The 17,947-nt window shown below is 42.2% G+C and overlaps 1 long non-coding RNA gene across 4 annotated transcripts; it reads left to right on the top strand.

Moving 5' to 3' along the window:
- The first annotated feature begins 424 nt into the window (after positions 1-424).
- Positions 425-12,276, top strand: LOC123379286. 4 transcript variants are annotated; one of them, XR_006583559.1, is made up of 5 exons: positions 425-785; positions 2,409-2,546; positions 2,917-3,022; positions 7,004-7,602; positions 12,063-12,276. It is a non-coding gene; the product is annotated as an uncharacterized LOC123379286 (long non-coding RNA). The 4 variants fall into 4 exon arrangements; XR_006583558.1 differs by having other exon boundaries at positions 428-785; positions 7,007-7,602; XR_006583557.1 differs by lacking the exon at positions 2,409-2,546 and having other exon boundaries at positions 453-785.
- Positions 12,277-17,947: the final 5,671 nt, after the last annotated feature.

The raw sequence follows: 17,947 nt of genomic DNA on the forward strand, positions 1-17,947 counted from the left end.
CTCCATCAGAACCAAACCAGGAACAACAGCAAAAACTCAAGCCACTTGGGCTCACTCCTCACATACGGATTAGTGTCTGGAATTAGATGATGAGCTTGATTGTGTGTTGAGCTTGTTGTTAATCGAATTAGCTGGTTTCTGTGTATCCCTGATCTACCCCACTTGGGCCCAGACAGACAAGCAGGGCATTTATAGCACTGGCAGTGCTCAGTACTGAGTACTGAAGCAGTTAAGAGCATAGTAAAGAGCTGTTGGGATGTGGGGGGGGGGGAGGGCACCCCATGATGAGGCACAGGATAAGCATGAATAAAGACAAATTCAGTAAAACAGCACAACCCAACCCAGTGTCAGATGAATGGGCAGCTGCTCAGGGTAGTTGGTTAAAGTCTCTGTGAGTAGGGGGTGGCAGAAATTTCTGGAAAGGCTTCTTTGTGAAGGTGAACTTGAAGCAGGCTCTGGAAGAGGGAAGGCTGTGTAGGAAAGCCGTGGGAGTGGGTTCGGGGAGAGAAGGGGGAAGCGCAGGTGGGGGCAATGATTTTGGAGTAGCTAAATGGAGAATGCGAGCTTGGATTCTGAAGGAACTGAGGGCCTTCGGGGAAGCTTTGGAAGGGACAGGGACGTGATGAAATCGCGCAGGGACGTTTTTGAGCAGTCAAAAGTTAAGATCAAATTAAGGACTGGTTAAGTCACTTTCTTGGCTAAAAAGATGGAGGAAGAGTGGGGACAATGGGCAAAATATCTTCCAGCCCTGAGGAAAGAGACAAACCTGATAAAACCAGACTCAGGTTAGTAATTTGCCTTTGTTTGCTTCTGGGTATGGTTTTCAGTGTGTGCTCTACTCTCTTAGAGTAATATCCTAATTCCTCTCTTCTTTTTTCACGTTCCTTACAAAACCCTGCTCAGGGATTAGAACCAGCAGCCAGAGGCCAGTCCCCCCTCTGAGAACTATCAGACTTGGGCAGACAGATCAGCCTCAAGCCACTGCCTGTTCCCAGGGGCACAGCTCCCTGCATGGGCTTGCTCAGGAAGACTCCTTCTGGGGCCAGCACACCATTTCCCATCCCCAACCCAGTCATCTGACCTTCCCGAAAAGGCTTGTTTCCCTTGTACTGACACAGGGAATGTAATTCTGGTCCTTTTGAGTAAACAGTTTCGCGCAGTTGGTTGGGGGTGGGGTGGGGGGCAGACTCAATAACCAAAGCCTGCGATTCCGATTCCGTCCTTTCTCTAGTCCCAGCCGCCCAGAATGTGCTCACCGTTCGGAAGGACATCCTGTCCAGCCTCTCCCTTCTTCTTTGGAGTGTGGCAGCGCGGAAGGTCCTCTCTGCTCTGTTGTGGCTGGGAACTCACCCCTTTTCATGCCTGTTAGAATCAGATGGTATCCCTTTAAGACCTCCAGCTAAAACGTGTGTAGATCTGTCGATCGTTAACCTGCGTTTGATTGATGCACGATTTTCATTTCTAATTAGGCCTGTTTGCTCAAGAAGTACAAATAAAACCAACACGTGCTCCTTAATCCTGTTAGAGCTGGTGGCAAGGTAGACTATTTTCTACTTTATAGTTTTAAAATTCCAACTCTAAATGTGAATTACTTTTCTGTCTGACTCCTCTGGTGTGGGTTATTGTTATGCTAATTCAGGTGTACGTCTTCCAGGACCTTATAAGTATATAAATCTTGTTGTTCTTTTGAACAAATTGGACGGTTAATCCTTTAATCAGTTATTGAGAGATTGCTACAAGCACAGAGCAAAGGCCAGACCTCAAAGCTCAGCAGTTTGAAGGGCGTCATTGTTATGCATTTGGTGTCTCTCCTTTGTTTTTCCTTTTTACTTCTGTTAAACAGGAAAGTTAGTCTAATCCTACAGAAAGCACTTTCTTTTAAGGAGAAAAGATGGGAGCAAGGGAGGAGACAGAGGTTCTAATGTTTCAAACAATAGGTGATGCTGCTGGTGGGAATAGTCTCTTCCCGCTCCCCCCACCCCTACCTCTTTCTCTGCCTCCCCTGCTTCCCTCTTGGGTTTTTTTCCGAGAAGGAAATCTACCTCCAGCAGGTTGGCTGTATTTGTCATGGAGCTTTTCTGTTTTCTTAAAGTGTTGGTGTGTATTCTGTGGATAACCTTTTGGTTGCAGTTTTTCCTTGATCTGTCCCTGAAAAAAAGTAATTGAGACTCCCATCAACTGCTCAGAAATAATAGGTTCAATTCAAACACATTACCATTCATTGACAGGTGTTTCTGAGTCTAACGGGAGGGAGGTTTAACTTCATATGGATGGTTACTGCCGACAAGATCGTTTGCCATCAGATCCTTTGTGTGTGGAGTCCCTGGCTTGACCACAGCCCTACTTGAGTCGATGTGGGCCTCTGGCCAGTCATGCCCCCGGACACTTGTGTTACTTCCTTTCTACAGGATGTGTTCTGAATTGATTTATATTTACAAGGACTGAGTCCACCATTCTGCTACTCCAGCTGACCAAAGCATATCAAGTTACAGCCATGTTTCTATCCAAGCCTCATTCAAAAGAGCCCAGAGAGGACCTTTGTGGGGGTGCGTATGCTGTGAAAGCCCCATGTGGAAATGCCATCAAGGGGACGTAATGGAGAAATGAAAGCAAGGTGCAGAAATTAGAGGGAGTGACAGAAATTGAGATTCTGACTTCAAAGTAGAAAAATTTCTGTGTAAACCTTCTCACATGAAGTAGGATAAGGATTCAAATCAGAATCTAAAGTTCCGATGGAAGTCCCAGACAAATGATGTTTTAAATCTTTATGGCCCTGGGGCTTTAAATTTTTATTCTTTTAAAGAAAATTGTCGTCTGAAATCTGTCTAGAATCTAAATTGCCTTGTTGGTTTTCTTCTGGTGACTCTCCTCACTCACACTAGGCCAGCTGGTGTGATAACAGTTTTTCTTTTTCAGGAATTCTGTTGGGCAGATATAGGTGTTTCTAGTGTTGGGCTTCACAAATGTGTAACCAAGGAAGAGTGCTTAGAAAACAAAAATAGAAGTTCCCCATATTGAAAAGGTAAGCCAACTTCTTTAGGAATATAGACGCCCAAACGATGACAGCGATCATAGTTACCAGTCAGTGAATATTCACTGCATTTACTATTACAAAGTAGGCATTACTGTCTGCCATGTTATAGAGGAGGATACTGAAGTTCACACACACTAAGCAAGCTAGTAATAGAGTAAGAATTCAAGTCCAGATCTGTCGGCCGTAGCAATTGATTTAGAGATGGTCACATGAGAAGGCAGGCCAGTGGAAGTTTCTAAGATGAATTGGTAAAAGAATTTCTTCTGGGAATCCTGGAAAGTTAATGTAAGTCTAAACATTCCCGATAAATGTCTAAAGGAAACTTGTCTAAGAAGGAAGCCAAAGCAGAGAAAAGTATGGGAAATGGAAAGAGTTGGGTCTCTGAGGACATGATTTCGGCACCTGGATACAGCTATGCCTGAAGCCAGCTACTCCTCGACTGTTGAGTTACATAAAACTGTATATTCCAAACTCTTTGTTGGAAAAGGTAGAGTCATGCACTCATGGAGGCAGTCTTTTGACCCCCATTTGGTTGTGTAAGAACGAGTTCGGGGCCTGACACATTTTCTTGCCAAGAGCTAGAGTCCTTGTGGCCTATTCTGGGCTTATCACTTTTCCTGTTTCAGATTCAGTGTGCGCTTCTCGTTCTGCAGAAGCATGTGTGTCATATGGCAGCTGGCCAACCCTACTGTTTCTATTCTCTTTGGGGAGGGGGCTGAGTCCTTCTCCTGCAGCACAAGAAGCCTACGTGTAGGCCAGTTGCCCTGCGTCTGCCAGGAGGGACCTGCTGGCCATGGGGGAACTGATGCCCACCATTAGAACGGATCTCACCCTCTCCCTTTTCTGTGTACATAAAGCATCGTTCCATCCGGTGCTTGACGGATGTGTGTTTTCCTGGCAACTCCAGCACCAAGATGCAGTGGACAGAAGTCTTCTATTCCTGGTGATAGGCAACTTATGTCACTTGCTTGACACTCTCTGGAATCGTTTTCTGCCTTGAAACTGAAAGCTGAAAGGATCTTGACTCTTCTCTTTTCATTCCCAAACTTTCTCTGAGTCCCCTAGTAAGCCCAGGCATTTCTCCCACCCTTCTCTCTCTCCAGAATTTATCATCATTACAGTGCCATCGTTATCGTACCATATTTTTATATATCCATCCTTCACTAGACTGCAAAATCCTAAAGAGCAGAGATAATGCCTCTGTATGTGTATGTGTGTATGTGTGTATTTAATTCTCGCCTCTAGGTCCAAATTGAGTCAAAAATGCAAAGCAATCTTTAGTATTGAAACAAATTCTTTAACATGCAAACAAATCATCAGAAGGTCTTGTCAAAATGTAGAGTCTGTTTCAGAAGTTTCTGGGTTGGAGCCAGTGATTCGTATTCCTAATAAATGCTTTGGTACTTTGAGAAGCAAAATATTGGCAATGTGTCATTAACTTCTCTAGATAGATGTCATGTCAGAGCATGTAGGAACCTTCTGATAAATCCCTGACTTGTTAGGTGGTAAAGATGTATTTTTTAAGAGCTAAACTCAAATTTTAACTTTATTTCAATGGAGATTAAATTATTAATATAGAACTTGAGGCACACAGAGACCTTATTTTCTTAATAAACCAGCAAGTACTTTTTGAGCACTGATTTTGAGCCCACCTCTTGGCTAACTATGCTGACATACAGAGGAAATATTGAGCTAGTTCAGTATAACCAATTTCAGACCTGGAAAGAAGAGAGATTCTCTCCTGCTGATTTAGGAGTGCTGATTTAGGAGATAAACAACTATCTTCACTTCTTCCATTGCCTTGACGGTTCTTTGCTCGACATTCCAGAATAAGAGAAGGTTCTGGAGCTCATCATTCGCTCACGCCTTGATGTGCATTACTCTGCCTTCCTTCCTTTTGCCCAAAAGAGATCCATCCAATAAGGGAATTGGGATTTTGCTCTGGTGGCTGAGCCAATCCTGGAGCAAGGGGATAATTCTCAGGGAAGGCAGGAGGATCCCGTTGGACAAAGTTGTTATTGTTAGATTTCTTTAAGAGAGTGCTATGTACCCAACCATGTTGCTCAGTAGAAATGGCACCGAAGGTAAGATGAAGTCTACTTATTTTCAGATTTTGTATCTGGACCATAAGAATCACTGAAAGTCAGGGATTGCAGGGAACTCTGTGATTGCTGGGTTCAAAATTATCTCTTCGTAAAGAAGGAGCCTGTAACCCTGAGCGCGGCTCGCCTTCCCCACACATGCTTCTAGTGCGGTGTGGGGTCCATGCCTCCTGGTTGGAGCTCTTTTTATAGCACGGGAGACAGGGGAGCACGGATGGCTAAGAGCCCATGCTCTCCTCTGCAGTCAGGCTGTTTGGGTTTGACTCCTACTTCTTCAGTTGCTAATGGGCTTTGACTGAGTTCTTTTTAGGCCCTCTGTGTCTCAGTTCCTCATTTATAAAATAAAGATAGTGGTAGTAACTACCTCAATGGACTGCTGTAAAGATTAAATGAGTTGATACAGGTAAAGCAATTAGAGCAGTGCCTGTCCATAGCAAGTGTCCAGTAAATATAGGTGGCCATTACTATCCTCATTACTGTTGCCTTCCGTGATGTGACTTCCAGGCTCTCAGTAAGGAACCCTTTGCTACAGGCTAGCCCTGAACCCTAGATTTTCCCTACCTACTTACCATTGACTCATACTGTATTATATAAGCTAATTATGCCTCCCCAATTAAAAAAGAAAAGAAAAGAAAAAAAAGAAGGGCTCACATTACACAGTTGACAATGTGGCGTAAAATGCCAATATTCCTGAGAGAGGGATCATGATAATTTACTTTCACTCTACGTTAGGAAAAACTAATATTGGATCCTTTCCCGGGAACACGTTTGCAAGGATGAAGGACCACAGGACTTTGGGAGTCTGGAATGTCAGAATGATGGGAAAGGGGAAGCTAGGAAAGGGAGGAGGGAATTGAGGGTACCGAAGACAGTCTGTCCAAAGCCAAGCTCCTTCGCGCCTGTAGTATCAGGATCCCTTCTGTCCCTTGTCCCCTCTGATTGCTCCTCCGTGGCCCCTCCCATGGAGATAACTGCATATCCAAGCTTTAATCCCTTTAGCCTACAGAAGTCTGAAGGGCCACGGAAAACTCCTCATTGTATAGGGGGAGATGGAACTGAGGGTTTCCAGGTGTAGAGCATCCCAGGGAGTGACTGACTTAGGCCAGTGTCTCAGCATTGGTCACAACAGCAATTTTTGTTGTGGGGTTGGCTTGTGCTTTGTGGGGTAGTTAGCAGTGTCCTTGACCTCTACTCACAACATGCTCCTCCCAACTAGGTAGTGACAACCAAAAATGCCTCCAGACGTTGCCAAGTGTTCCTTTGGGAACAAAACTGCTCCCAGCTGAGAACGCTTGGCTTAAGCCTCTCTAAGACCTGCTGGTTTTGTTCTCTCTTGGCCAGGTTAGGTTGGATTCAGGCCAGTGGGATCGTGGGCTGATTGGCTTCTACATGGAGATCTCCACATGGAGATTCTCTTCCACTCCCCCACTTTCCTTTGGACAAAATCTACTTGAGCCTCAATTTACCTGATGTAGTCACTCTCCTCCGATAGGTGAAGGGCATTGGCCCCTGGCTAGAGGTGCCTGGCTGAGGATGCAACAGGCTCTCCTAGGTTGGAGGACAGGGTGACCCCTTGAGGCTCTCAGTACCCTAGTAGTCATCTGGGGACACTCAGACTTTGACGACCACATAGCGTCACCTCCAACTTCTGTTTCCTCAGAGAGGGGAAGTCGGCCTCAGCTCCCAGAGATGGTCAGAAGGAGAGAGAAAGGAGAATAACTGAATAAGAACCCGTTTGTAATATGATCCTGCAACACCCACTGCTGTGCAAGGAACGTGGAGTGTGTTCATTAAAAGGAATTTATATATTAATATAAATATATATATATATATATATATTTTTTTGCTTTGTTTTGTTTCTCTTCAGCAGAGCTGGGGTGAAAGTTGTTACGAGTGAGACTTTCCTTTGCTCCTTCCTACTGTGTGATGTCGGCCAAGTTCTTGGACCTCTCTCAACCTCAGTGTCCTTGACTGGAAACGTGAATGATAATGATACCCACCTCCCAGGCTTAGCTCTGATTAAGCTCCATGTAAAACTGATGCAGCCTGGGAAATGAAGATCCCAAGCACACCTTAGTCCTCGATCCACGAGGCACCCGATCGGCCTCGCTCCCCGATTGCCCTGCAGGCTTCCCTGCACTACTTTCTCAGCACAGACTCCAAGTGGCTTCCAAATGTGTATTTCTCAGTTCTCCAGGGGATGCTCGGCTATCAGTCCGTGGCTGAGCCTGAATAAGCACCTGGAGTGCGGGGATTTGGTCGAGTGTGCTTTTTGGCAGCAAAGCCGGGCTTGGAGTGGGTTCGTCATGCAGTACATCTCGCGGCCCAGAAACTCAGGCGGGAAGCGCTCTCCCCTGGGCTCTTCCAGAAGCCACAGTCACACCCACGTAGGCACCCGGAACAGGAATCCCCGGTGTCACCTGATAATCGTTGGTCACCTTATCACAACTGTTTCCACTCGTGAAGGTGAGGTCTGAGGTAGCTTCACTGGGGGCGAAAGGGGGGTGTCTTAGTTTGTGTGAAGGCAATCAGCATTTTAAGATGCACCATCTGGAAAATCCTTTCATAGTATGAATACCATAAATATTTATTTAAGCTCCCTCCACCCTCCACCCTCCACTGACATTTCAGAAGCAAGAAAATTGTTGAAGAGGCCAGATTTTTACACATAATGAGGGCGTAAACTTCTCTGTCCCGGATTTTAACTCTTAGTACAAATTACTTCTTTGGGACTGAGATGGCATTTTAGATTAGAGAGGGAGAGTTAAAGTGTTTAACTAATTTGCCCAAAGTCACACACTTTGTAAATGACTTTGGAATCAGACGGAATTTGGTTTAAATCTCCACCTTGAGGGTAGTTATTTGTGTCATTTCAGTATGTCGCTTAATGTCTCCTAACCTTGGTTCCTTGATCTGTAATATGAGGATAGGGTTGGGATGATTACGTAAAATAAACAGTGTCAGGTTCTGAACAGCATATAACGTGGGTTTGATAAATTTAGCTATAATGATAATTATAGTTACCTGGATTATTATTTTACAATTCTTATCTGTTCCCATGACCATTCCTTTACTTCCTAGCACCAGTGGACAGGAAGCTGTCTGTGTTCAGTCAATGCCTAGCACAGTCCTTGGTATTTGGGGTGTTGAGTAAGTGTTTGAATGAGTGAATGAAAAATGAAGAGATCATGGCACAGAAGATTTTCATTGATCAGTGATTTTCTAAATTGATATGCTGGGAAAACTTGTTGAAAATATCTAAGGCTCAGTAATGACTAGGTTGAAGAAGGTCTTTGGGCAGGAGGGCAGCCAGGGGACAGAGTCTACAAGTGACTGATTAATGGCAAACCCTTGCCGGAGGTCAACTAAAACAGTTCTTCATGTGGGTGACTTTTAAACAAGGCAATTTTCAGGGAATTGGGAAATTTCTTTCACCCTCCCAGATCTGCCCAATGTTGTCTCTCTGTCATTAGAGAATGATTCCTTTGGATTAAGTAGTGTTTAGGATAGTATAACTGCACTTAAAAAGAGAGAGACCCAACTTGTGTATGACTTTCTCTTTAACCACATTTGAAGGGCAACTATGTGCCCACGGTGGCTGGCTGTCTTCCGTTAAGTCCCTCAGGGACCCAGATTGTTGGAGATTTGCCAAATCACCCCAGGGGTCATCTCCCTTCCATCCAGCTGACTGGGGAAAAGAGCGTGGAGAGGAGCTGTGTGGGAGATGTTCATGAGTCAGACTTACAGTAGCACTTACCACTTCTGGCTCGGTTTCATCGGCCAGAACTCGTTGACGGGGCCATACCTGACCACAAGGGAGTCTGGGAAATAGAGTGCCTGCCTGGGCAACCACATTGCAGTCACATTAGTGCAGTGTAGGAAGAGGAACAAAAACATCTGGCAAACTGTGAACTGTCTTTGCCATACCTTGTAAGGAGGCAGTATCTCTGGGAAGGGTGCGATCGTGTGAATTAGTTTGTCCCTGCCAGAGGAAGGAAATCCTCAGTTTGAAGGCTTTATCCCAGAAAAAGTCGAGGAGTAAAGTTTGGGGCTACCAAGCCTGATGGTGCAGGCTGTGGGGACAATAACTGAGACAGACCTGGGGTGGGAGCAGTGGGGCTTCAGAAGGGGACAGGGGAAATGTCAGCTAAAGACAGAAAGTCTCCGAAGTCACAGTTTTGGGGAGGATAAGAAATGGCCGCCCTACAGAGAAGCAAAATGGTGCTTGTGGGCACCTTTGCAGTAAAGCAGTTACAGGCCATTTGTGGACTGCATTCAGGGGCCAGGAGCTGTGCGGGGAGAATAAGGGAACACTTTCCTCCTCGCTCTTTTCCCTCTCCAAGGAGAGTCAGGCTCATTATGTCTCTAGGTGGATTTTACAGTTCTGGATTTGAGCCTAAAAGTTGCATGTGGTTTTCAAATACTTATTTTATCACACACTCCACGATTACTTCCATTATGTGTGGCTAACATTTGAGTCTTTTCAGATTTAGTGGGGATATAAAAGGTTTAAATAAGCCCAATATCAGATGTGTCTGGGATTCCATTTCTCGCATGCAGACTGTAAATAAATGCTGATGAAAAATATTTGAGTTCCAAATTCTGCCACCCAAATCCTACAAATATGCACATTAAAGCCCCATAATCCCATAAAAGCCTTTTTGCTTGTAAATAACACTATCTTGTTTTCCATCTCAAATTTCTTCTCCTGTAATTACACAATATTTGGTTTCCCCTTTTTAGGCAATTCAAATTAAAACTTATTTCATTTCATAATTACAAACATTCATTTTGAGTAAAGACTAATCTGACAGGAATTTGGTTCCAGTGATATTGTAACCTAGACTTGCAATAGCAAAGCAACCCGTGTCTTTACTAATGTCCTGGAATCTTTTAAGACTCCACTCCAGCTAAACATTTGCATTTGGAAAGTTTTAGCCTTTTTCCTGAAATAATAATGCTTTATTAAGAGCACTGTGTGATTTGATTTTTTTTTTTAATAATGATTTAAATCAAAGACTTCAAGATATAAAGAATTTAAAAGGTGAGCCATTTCACCCTCTTAGTTTCGGGTTATTTTATAACTCCCGTGAGTTCTGGAGTAGAATGTTGCTTGGAAAATGTTCATTATTAAGTTCATTTTTCAACCATTTCCTGGAAGAGGAGAAAGAACATATTCTTTGTCTGGGTGTTATGATAGGTGGTAATTTGAAATATTAGATAAAGTGTATGTTATTACTATTCTGAATATGGATGGAGGAGGAAAAGTGCATGCTGACTGGACATTATGGATGGGTAGTTAATATCTAGGAAAACACAGTGTTTATTAACTAAAAAATACATTGAGAAATGGCAAATGGAATGCTTGCAGGGTGATCACTGTGTATCCATTGCAGTATAAAAAAATTTTTAGAAAAAGAAACAACAGTCCAAAATGCACTGGTTTACAATGATTTTTCATGACCTCAGTTCTGGGGCTTGATGGGTTCAGCTGGGCAATTTTTGCTCGTTGGGGACCCTCATGCGTTTGTAGTCAGATGGTGACTGAGGCTGGAGGCACCTGAGGGCTTTATCACACACACTGCCAGCTCTCAGCCTGGAGCACCTGGTGGGGGCTGTTGGGCCATCTCTGTCTCCAGCAACCTCAACCCATGGTTAGCTTAGACTTCCTCAAAGCACCGGCATCTCACGGTAATCAGACTTCTCATGTGGTGGTTGGTTTTCTCCCAGAGCCAGTGCTCCAGAAGACCAGGTGTAGGTATATACTTTTAGGCTTTTTCTAATTTGTCTTTCAAAGTCCTGTGGGATCAGTTCTCCTCATTCTGTTGGTTGTGAGTGAGTCACGGGAATGGGCCAGGTTCCATAGGAGGTGATTACCCAAGGTTATGAATAGAGGGAGGTGTGGTTCATTGAGGGGCCATCTTTCCCACTGCCCACCACAGCCACCAAGCCATTGATGAGTTGCCCACTCAGTTCATTTTAATGGGTGAAATGACTACAGCAAATCAGGTGAGTGTTTGTATTTGTATTCCGAGAGGTCTGAGTTCATAAGAGCTGGGAGGGAAAGGAACAGAGGGAGGTTCTTTCTTGGGGCTACTTCATGCTGTTTGAATGAGGTGCACATGCATGCGTGTGCATGTGTGTGTGTGAGTTTTGGGTGGTATTATGGATTACCCTGATTACAGTTTGATTTAAACTGGGGTCAGGAGGAAAGATATATCAAGTGCCCACTCTGTGCCAGGTCCTATGCTATACACATTAAACATTTAATGTAATTTTGGGGAGACTATTGATGTCATGGTCATAGTCAAACCTTCAGTGACTTCGTTACTCACAAGCCATGGAGTCTGAACAAGGGTGGGTTACTTATCTTCACCAGGCCTCAGTTTTCTCATGTGTCATATGTTTGAGGGACTTTGGTTCATAGAGAGAAAGACTCAGTTCTCTTTTCACATTTTTCATGCTCATTTTATTAATCTTACGAATTTATCTATCAATGAGTATTTAAAAAAATTTAAAAGCTACGCATTTCTCTCTTTATATACTGCTTATACAACGAATGAATAAAAAGTCATGAATTTAACAAATGCCAGTTTTGAAAACATGTACACAGTGATTACTGGTTAAATATAAGATTTCTACATATTTAATTAAAATTATAAGTCTAATTTGTCATATTCTTGTAAATATTTTAAACACTTTACAAGGCAGATAACTCATACAATATTAATGTGTTTACAGTACTAATCAGAACCTTACACCAAAACCTGGCATAAAAACAGTAATATACCTATTTGTATAGTATTGTACAAATTGTACAATTTTGTACTACTATTTTACATAGTAAAATTTTGTACTACTGTTGTAGTAATATACCTATTTGTTTCTTCATTATGTCTATTCCTTTTCTGTTTATTTTTCCTCAGGCAGAATGCTTTGGTGCATTTACTCCCCTGGAGAATCAGAGTGACCTTCCTGAGCTCTTGAGGTTGTGGGCAACGGGTAGACCTGCTTTGCCCCCCTCTTCCCTGTTCCAGTCAGAGTTCCTAATTCCCTGCCCCTGCTGTATTTTTCTGCATAGCACTTTTCATCAATGGAAGTGCGTAGTGTGCTTATTTGTTTGTTTAGTAGTCTCTACATCCATGAAAATATATATATATACAAATATATGTATATATATATGTATGTATATATATGTATATATATATGTATGTATATATATGTATATATATGTATGTATATATATATGTATATATATGTATGTATATATATATATGTGTATATATATATATATATTTTTGTTGTTGTTTAGTTCACTGCCGTATTCTCAGTGTTCAGAATAGTACCTGGCTCACAGGAGTTAATCACAAAAACTTATTGAATGAACAGATGATCTATTCTGGACCAGGATATTGGTCCATGGTCCATGAAAAGGATCCATGAAACATGTGCGTCTCTTTTACGGAGATTTTGAATTGGCTATCCTGTTGGGCAGACTCTGATGTAAGTCAGGTGTCATTCACGTTATGATGAACTGTTCAAATTCTGGGCTTTGACCAAGTAATAGTTTTTATTTTTCTTGATGAAGCATTCCTCCTGAATCATACTGATTTGTATCCATCTTTATGGAACCAGGGGAATACATTTTAGCATTGCTTGCTCTGAACTGGGGCCCAATACATGTCAATTATATCTAAACCTTTGGGTCACTAAGACCTCTTACCAGTAAGACCCGCAATATGAAAACCTTCATTACAAGTTTGAAAAGATTGAATGGGATAATCCACATAAGGTGAACAGAATAAATAGAGCCTGGCACATATTAAACTCTCAGTATTCTTCTCATCAATTAGGCCATTTTCAGTTATTATTCTTGCTAAAAAAAAAAAAAAAAGGAGAGTCAGTTGTTTTCTCCGTAGGTGTTTATGAGGAAATCTCTTGTCCCAGTTTGCATGACAGGATATGTGTGTTGTATATTTGCACCTATAGAATCAAGAGCTGTGTCCTCATAACAGGTGCTGAGCAAGTATAGGAAGATGAATTAGTAATGAATCCTAGAACGGTAAAGAGTTGTCTGCTCCTAGCTTTCTCTTCCTTTCTACACGGAGCCGTGACCTATAGATTGCAGGAGCAGATGGGGACTAGTATTTGTTGAGCGTGTCATATGTGCTGTGAATTTGCTGGGTGATATACAGCTATTATTTATTTTTTTCCAACCAACAGACAAGTGAGATCTGAGTTTTTTTTTTAAGATATTAGTTTTTTACATGTATCTAGTGAATATGGAAACCTAGGCTTAGAAAGCTAAAGTCTCATAGCTGGCAAGCATCAGAATAGAAATTAGAACTCACGAAAAAAAAAAAAAGAATTAGAACTCACGTATGACTGACTCCAGATTGGCTATTTTTTCCCACTACACTGTGTTTTAAGGGGAGGACAGCGTTCCTGAAGAACATGGTAACAGTTTCTTTGAATGTTCTTAGGGATTTGTCAGTTGGAGTATTTTTTCAATCCCAATCAATAACAGCTTATTAGAGAGCCTTTCCTCAGTTCTTATTGAGCACATCTTCCAAATGAAAACTTGTGTCCAGTATGGGCTAGGGACCTAATATCAAATACATGGGTGCAAGTGGCATTTATGTGTTGAACTAAAATTATTTGAATACAATTTTCTATTACACTGACATAAAATTATGCTAGTGTTTCAAGAAGATGTAGTCCTAGAAATGGAAGACATCAGTACTCATTTTAAATTTAAATGGATGTTGTAAAATTACCCTCCAAAATGATTGTACTAATTGACAGCTCGGCTTATAAGGTTGTCCTTAGCTTGTAAAGTTTCTACCAATATTTTTGGCAGCTCCTGCCGTAATGTGCATTAAAGTGTTAATGATATTGTGTCATTGTTGTTTGTTAACTATGTAATTTCCTATGTTTTGTGAACTCTTTTTCGTATTTTGGGGGCTCATTTTTTATTAAAATTTTTTTAGTGTTTATTCAGTTTTGAGAGACAGAGAGAGACAGAGTGTGAGTGGGGGGCGGGGCAGAGAGAGAGGGAGACACAGAATCTGAGGCAGGCTCTGGGCTCTGAGCCGTCAGCATAGAGTCTGATAGGAGATCATGACCTGAGCCAAAGTCAGATAATTAACTGACTGAGCCACCCAGACACCCCTTGGGGGGCTCATTTTTACATTGAACTTTTTCTCTATTCATTTGGAATTTTTTTATACTCGAGATATTAACCCTGACCATTATTTGAGTCATACGTATTTTTCTCATGTCTTTCAACTTTGACCACAGAATCCATTTTCTTAGCAAAATTATTTTGTAAATGTCATTATAAGAGAGAATATAATGTTATGAATGTTGGTTTGATAATAACAGCATTATATACATGTTTATGTTTAGTGAGTAAAATAATATTCACAAAACTGGGGAAAAAAATACCGAATTCAGTATATGGAAAAGCTAACCCCAGAAGATATAATAATATAATTTTTCATCTGTCAACTGTATAATACGTTAATTTTTTTCTTATGTTTATTTTTTAAGAGAAAGAAAGAGTGTGAGTGTGAGTAGGGGAGGGGTAGAGAGAGAGAGAGAGGGAAGGAATCCGAAGCAGGCTCCAGGCTCTGAGCTGTCAGCACAGAGCCCCATGCAGGGTTCGAACTCATGAGTTGTGAGATCATGACTTGAGCAGAAGTCGACGCTTAACTGACTGAGTCAGCCAGGTGCCTCTAATACTATATTATAAAAAGCAAAATAGTTTCTGGAGAAATTTGCCTCGAAATAGAATGAAGACCAGAATACTTGTGCCTGTAATAGCAAAATATACTGAGGTTCTAGAAGTGATATGTTAAAGGGAAAAACAGTACAAAGGAAAACCTTTCCTTAGTGGCTCAAAAAAAGCTCATTCTCAGAGTCTTTTCCCTGCTGCCAAATGAACGTGCAGAGCAATCTCTTTTTACACGAGCCTGGGTCTTCCTACCTGCATCTGTCATTGGTCGCCATTGGCCCAGGAGCATAATTACTAAGGAATTTGGTGGAGATGATCTCAGTGGGCTAGTGAGAGTCTTGGTGCTACCACCTATTGTCTGTATAGGCTAGAACAGTTTCCTTAGCACCCCGGCCTCAGTTTCCCCGTCAGTAAAATGGGAGTAACAACACCCACTCCCAAGGAAGTGGCGAAGATTACATGAGATAAAATACATGAAATTATTTTAGAGCCCATACGTGGCTATAAATAATAAGTTATTGGATATGATAGTTCATGCATCACATCATTTTCAGATAACGATGACTAAATTAATTAATTCGCTTACCTTTAACCGAGGGAATGAGGTGTGGGAAGAAAAGAAGACACAGGTTCTGCTTCAATAGGCTTTCAAATCTACTAATTATACTTTGCATGTATATATCGCCTTAGAGCTTATGAAGTGCTTTCCCCCACTGTGTTTCTTATCCATTCATTCATCCAACCATGGAACTATAATGGTGTTAAACCAAGGGCAGAGTCCTTGACCTCCTGGTTAGAGATAAAGAAAGTACACAGAAGAGTAAATGAAATACGTACAAATTATAATCCTTGCTGGTGAGAAATTAAGCATGGGTCGGATGAAGAATGACAGGTATTTTTGAAGGGTGGTTGGCGAATGTCTCTTTGAGGTAGTCATGGCCAAGGCATGCTATTCCTGGAGCAGGAAAGAGCTTAGCCTGTTCAAAGAGCAGAAAATGCTAGGAGGTGTGTGTGCAAGGTGGAAAGTGCCTCAGGCTCGAGGTGGAGAGACAGCACAGGCTGGATCCTGGAGGGCTCTCTAGGCCACGCTAAGGAGTTTGGATTTTATTCCAGGTGCCATGCAAAAGCATTGGAGGCTTTTAAACAAGAGAATTTCTGAATGTTGAGAAGATCACTTGACTACTCTGAGAATGGATTGGAGGGGAAAGGATGGAGGGGTGGGTAACCACTAAGGAGGCTGCTGCATTGGTCGGGGGAGAAAGACTCTTTATTTCATTATGACTAGTAGAATTTGTTAGGTACTAGGGCAAACACACGAACTCTTTACCCACCTAATTCCATCTTGTCCCTGGAGTCTCAGGACTTTGGGAGAGATGTTATTTCACCCAGTTCTAGGATGGCAGTGCTCTTTCTTTCGTTGACTTTGAGGGTTGAATGGAAATAATCATGGGAAGCAAGCAAGCGTATTGCAGATTTATTTCAGCTGAACTGTCCTAGATTTATCCATGCCAAACATCTACAGTTCTGGATTCTGTATGAGTTTGCTGGGACCACTGTAGCAAAGTACTGCAGATGAGGTGGTTTAAACAACGGGAATGTATTTTCTCACAATTCTGGAAGCTAGAAATCTGAGATCAAAGTGTCAGTAGGATTGCTTCTATTGGAGGCTTCTCTCCTTGGCTTGTAGATGGCCATCTTCTCTCAAATGTCTTCACACAGCCTTTCCTCTGTGCAGTTTTGTGTCCTAATCTCCTCTTCCTATAAGACACGAGTCACGTGGGACTAGAGTCCACCCCAATGACCTTGTGTTAGCTTCTTTGCCTCTTTAAAGACCATATATTTAAATACAGTCACCTTCTGAGGTATTAGGGGTTAAGACTTCAGCGTATAAATTTTGGAGGGAACACAATTGAGCTCATAACAGTTTCTAAGACGAAATCTGTGTTTGGGGAATGAGGCATGGTAATGAAAGTCAGGATCTAGTTAACTTATTTCTGGCATGTGCTGAAATGGTTGCATTTCTCCTAAGTCTTAAAGAAAGAAAAAGACATGGTTTCCTTTTATAATTAGTGCCAACTGTGATGACTTAAATACCTCCTCAAAGGATTGTTTAGCACATTCACTAAGCCTTTGTGAGACCACCTGGTTACCCCTTGTTAATATTCATGGGATCTGTGCCCTCTTTCTTTAAGAGCAATATTTTAACTTCTCTTTACTTAGGTAAATTTTGGGGAAAAATGCAATAAAATCAGACGTGAGCTATTGTTGGTACTCCGTATTTTGCAGTTATGTGCTTTCTCCACTTTCTCTGTGCTGTCTAATTGCGAAAGTCAAGTTCTACGTACATTTTGTAGCTGCAATGGTTGGAGGCATCGCTTCCTCAACTGAAGAGATTTCAGTTGAGGGACCGAGCCACAAGTTGTTCAGAAGGGATTAGCGTGTCTCTCCCTAGACACAGCTTGAGCACATCAAAAGAGGAGGTTGTGAGGAAGAGAGGGTCAGTGAAGGAAGTGGCCCAGGTCAGTGAAGGATAGGGAAACATCAGTAATCCTCCTGTGGGCACGGCCTGGCCCCCTGGCTCCCTGCGCACTCACAGGTAGCAGTTGGGTTTTTCTTTCTTTTGGTGGAGGAGAGATTTATCACTGTATGAAATTCAATTGACATTTTGTTATTAAGCGTCTCATGCAAATTTGAGTTGGACTGGTTACAAAACTTGGAGACCAACATGCATATTTATGACTTTCTGTATGATAATTTATGAGTTTATGTGTCCCAACCCAGGAAAAAGCCCTCTATCCCTTATGCGAATTCCGTGATCAGAACTAGGAATGGCCACCGGCAGCTTCAGGAATCAAATTCTGAAGCCAGAGAGTTGTTTTTGGACCTTGGTGTTGGTCCAAGGCCTGTGGTGTTGGAGAGATCCATACATGATACGGTCTTGCTGTTTCATCAGAGAGTTTCATCTATTTACTTTTGAAGTCTCTGAGGCCTTTGGCTTTCACCACCCTAGGCTGAACAAAAAGAAAACTGGCTTTGGATTCAGACATTGGCTGGACTGCTGTTCATTTTTTGACC

This window comes from Felis catus, chromosome C1 (assembly GCF_018350175.1).
Source record: "Felis catus isolate Fca126 chromosome C1, F.catus_Fca126_mat1.0, whole genome shotgun sequence".
Lineage (NCBI taxonomy): Eukaryota > Metazoa > Chordata > Mammalia > Carnivora > Felidae > Felis > Felis catus.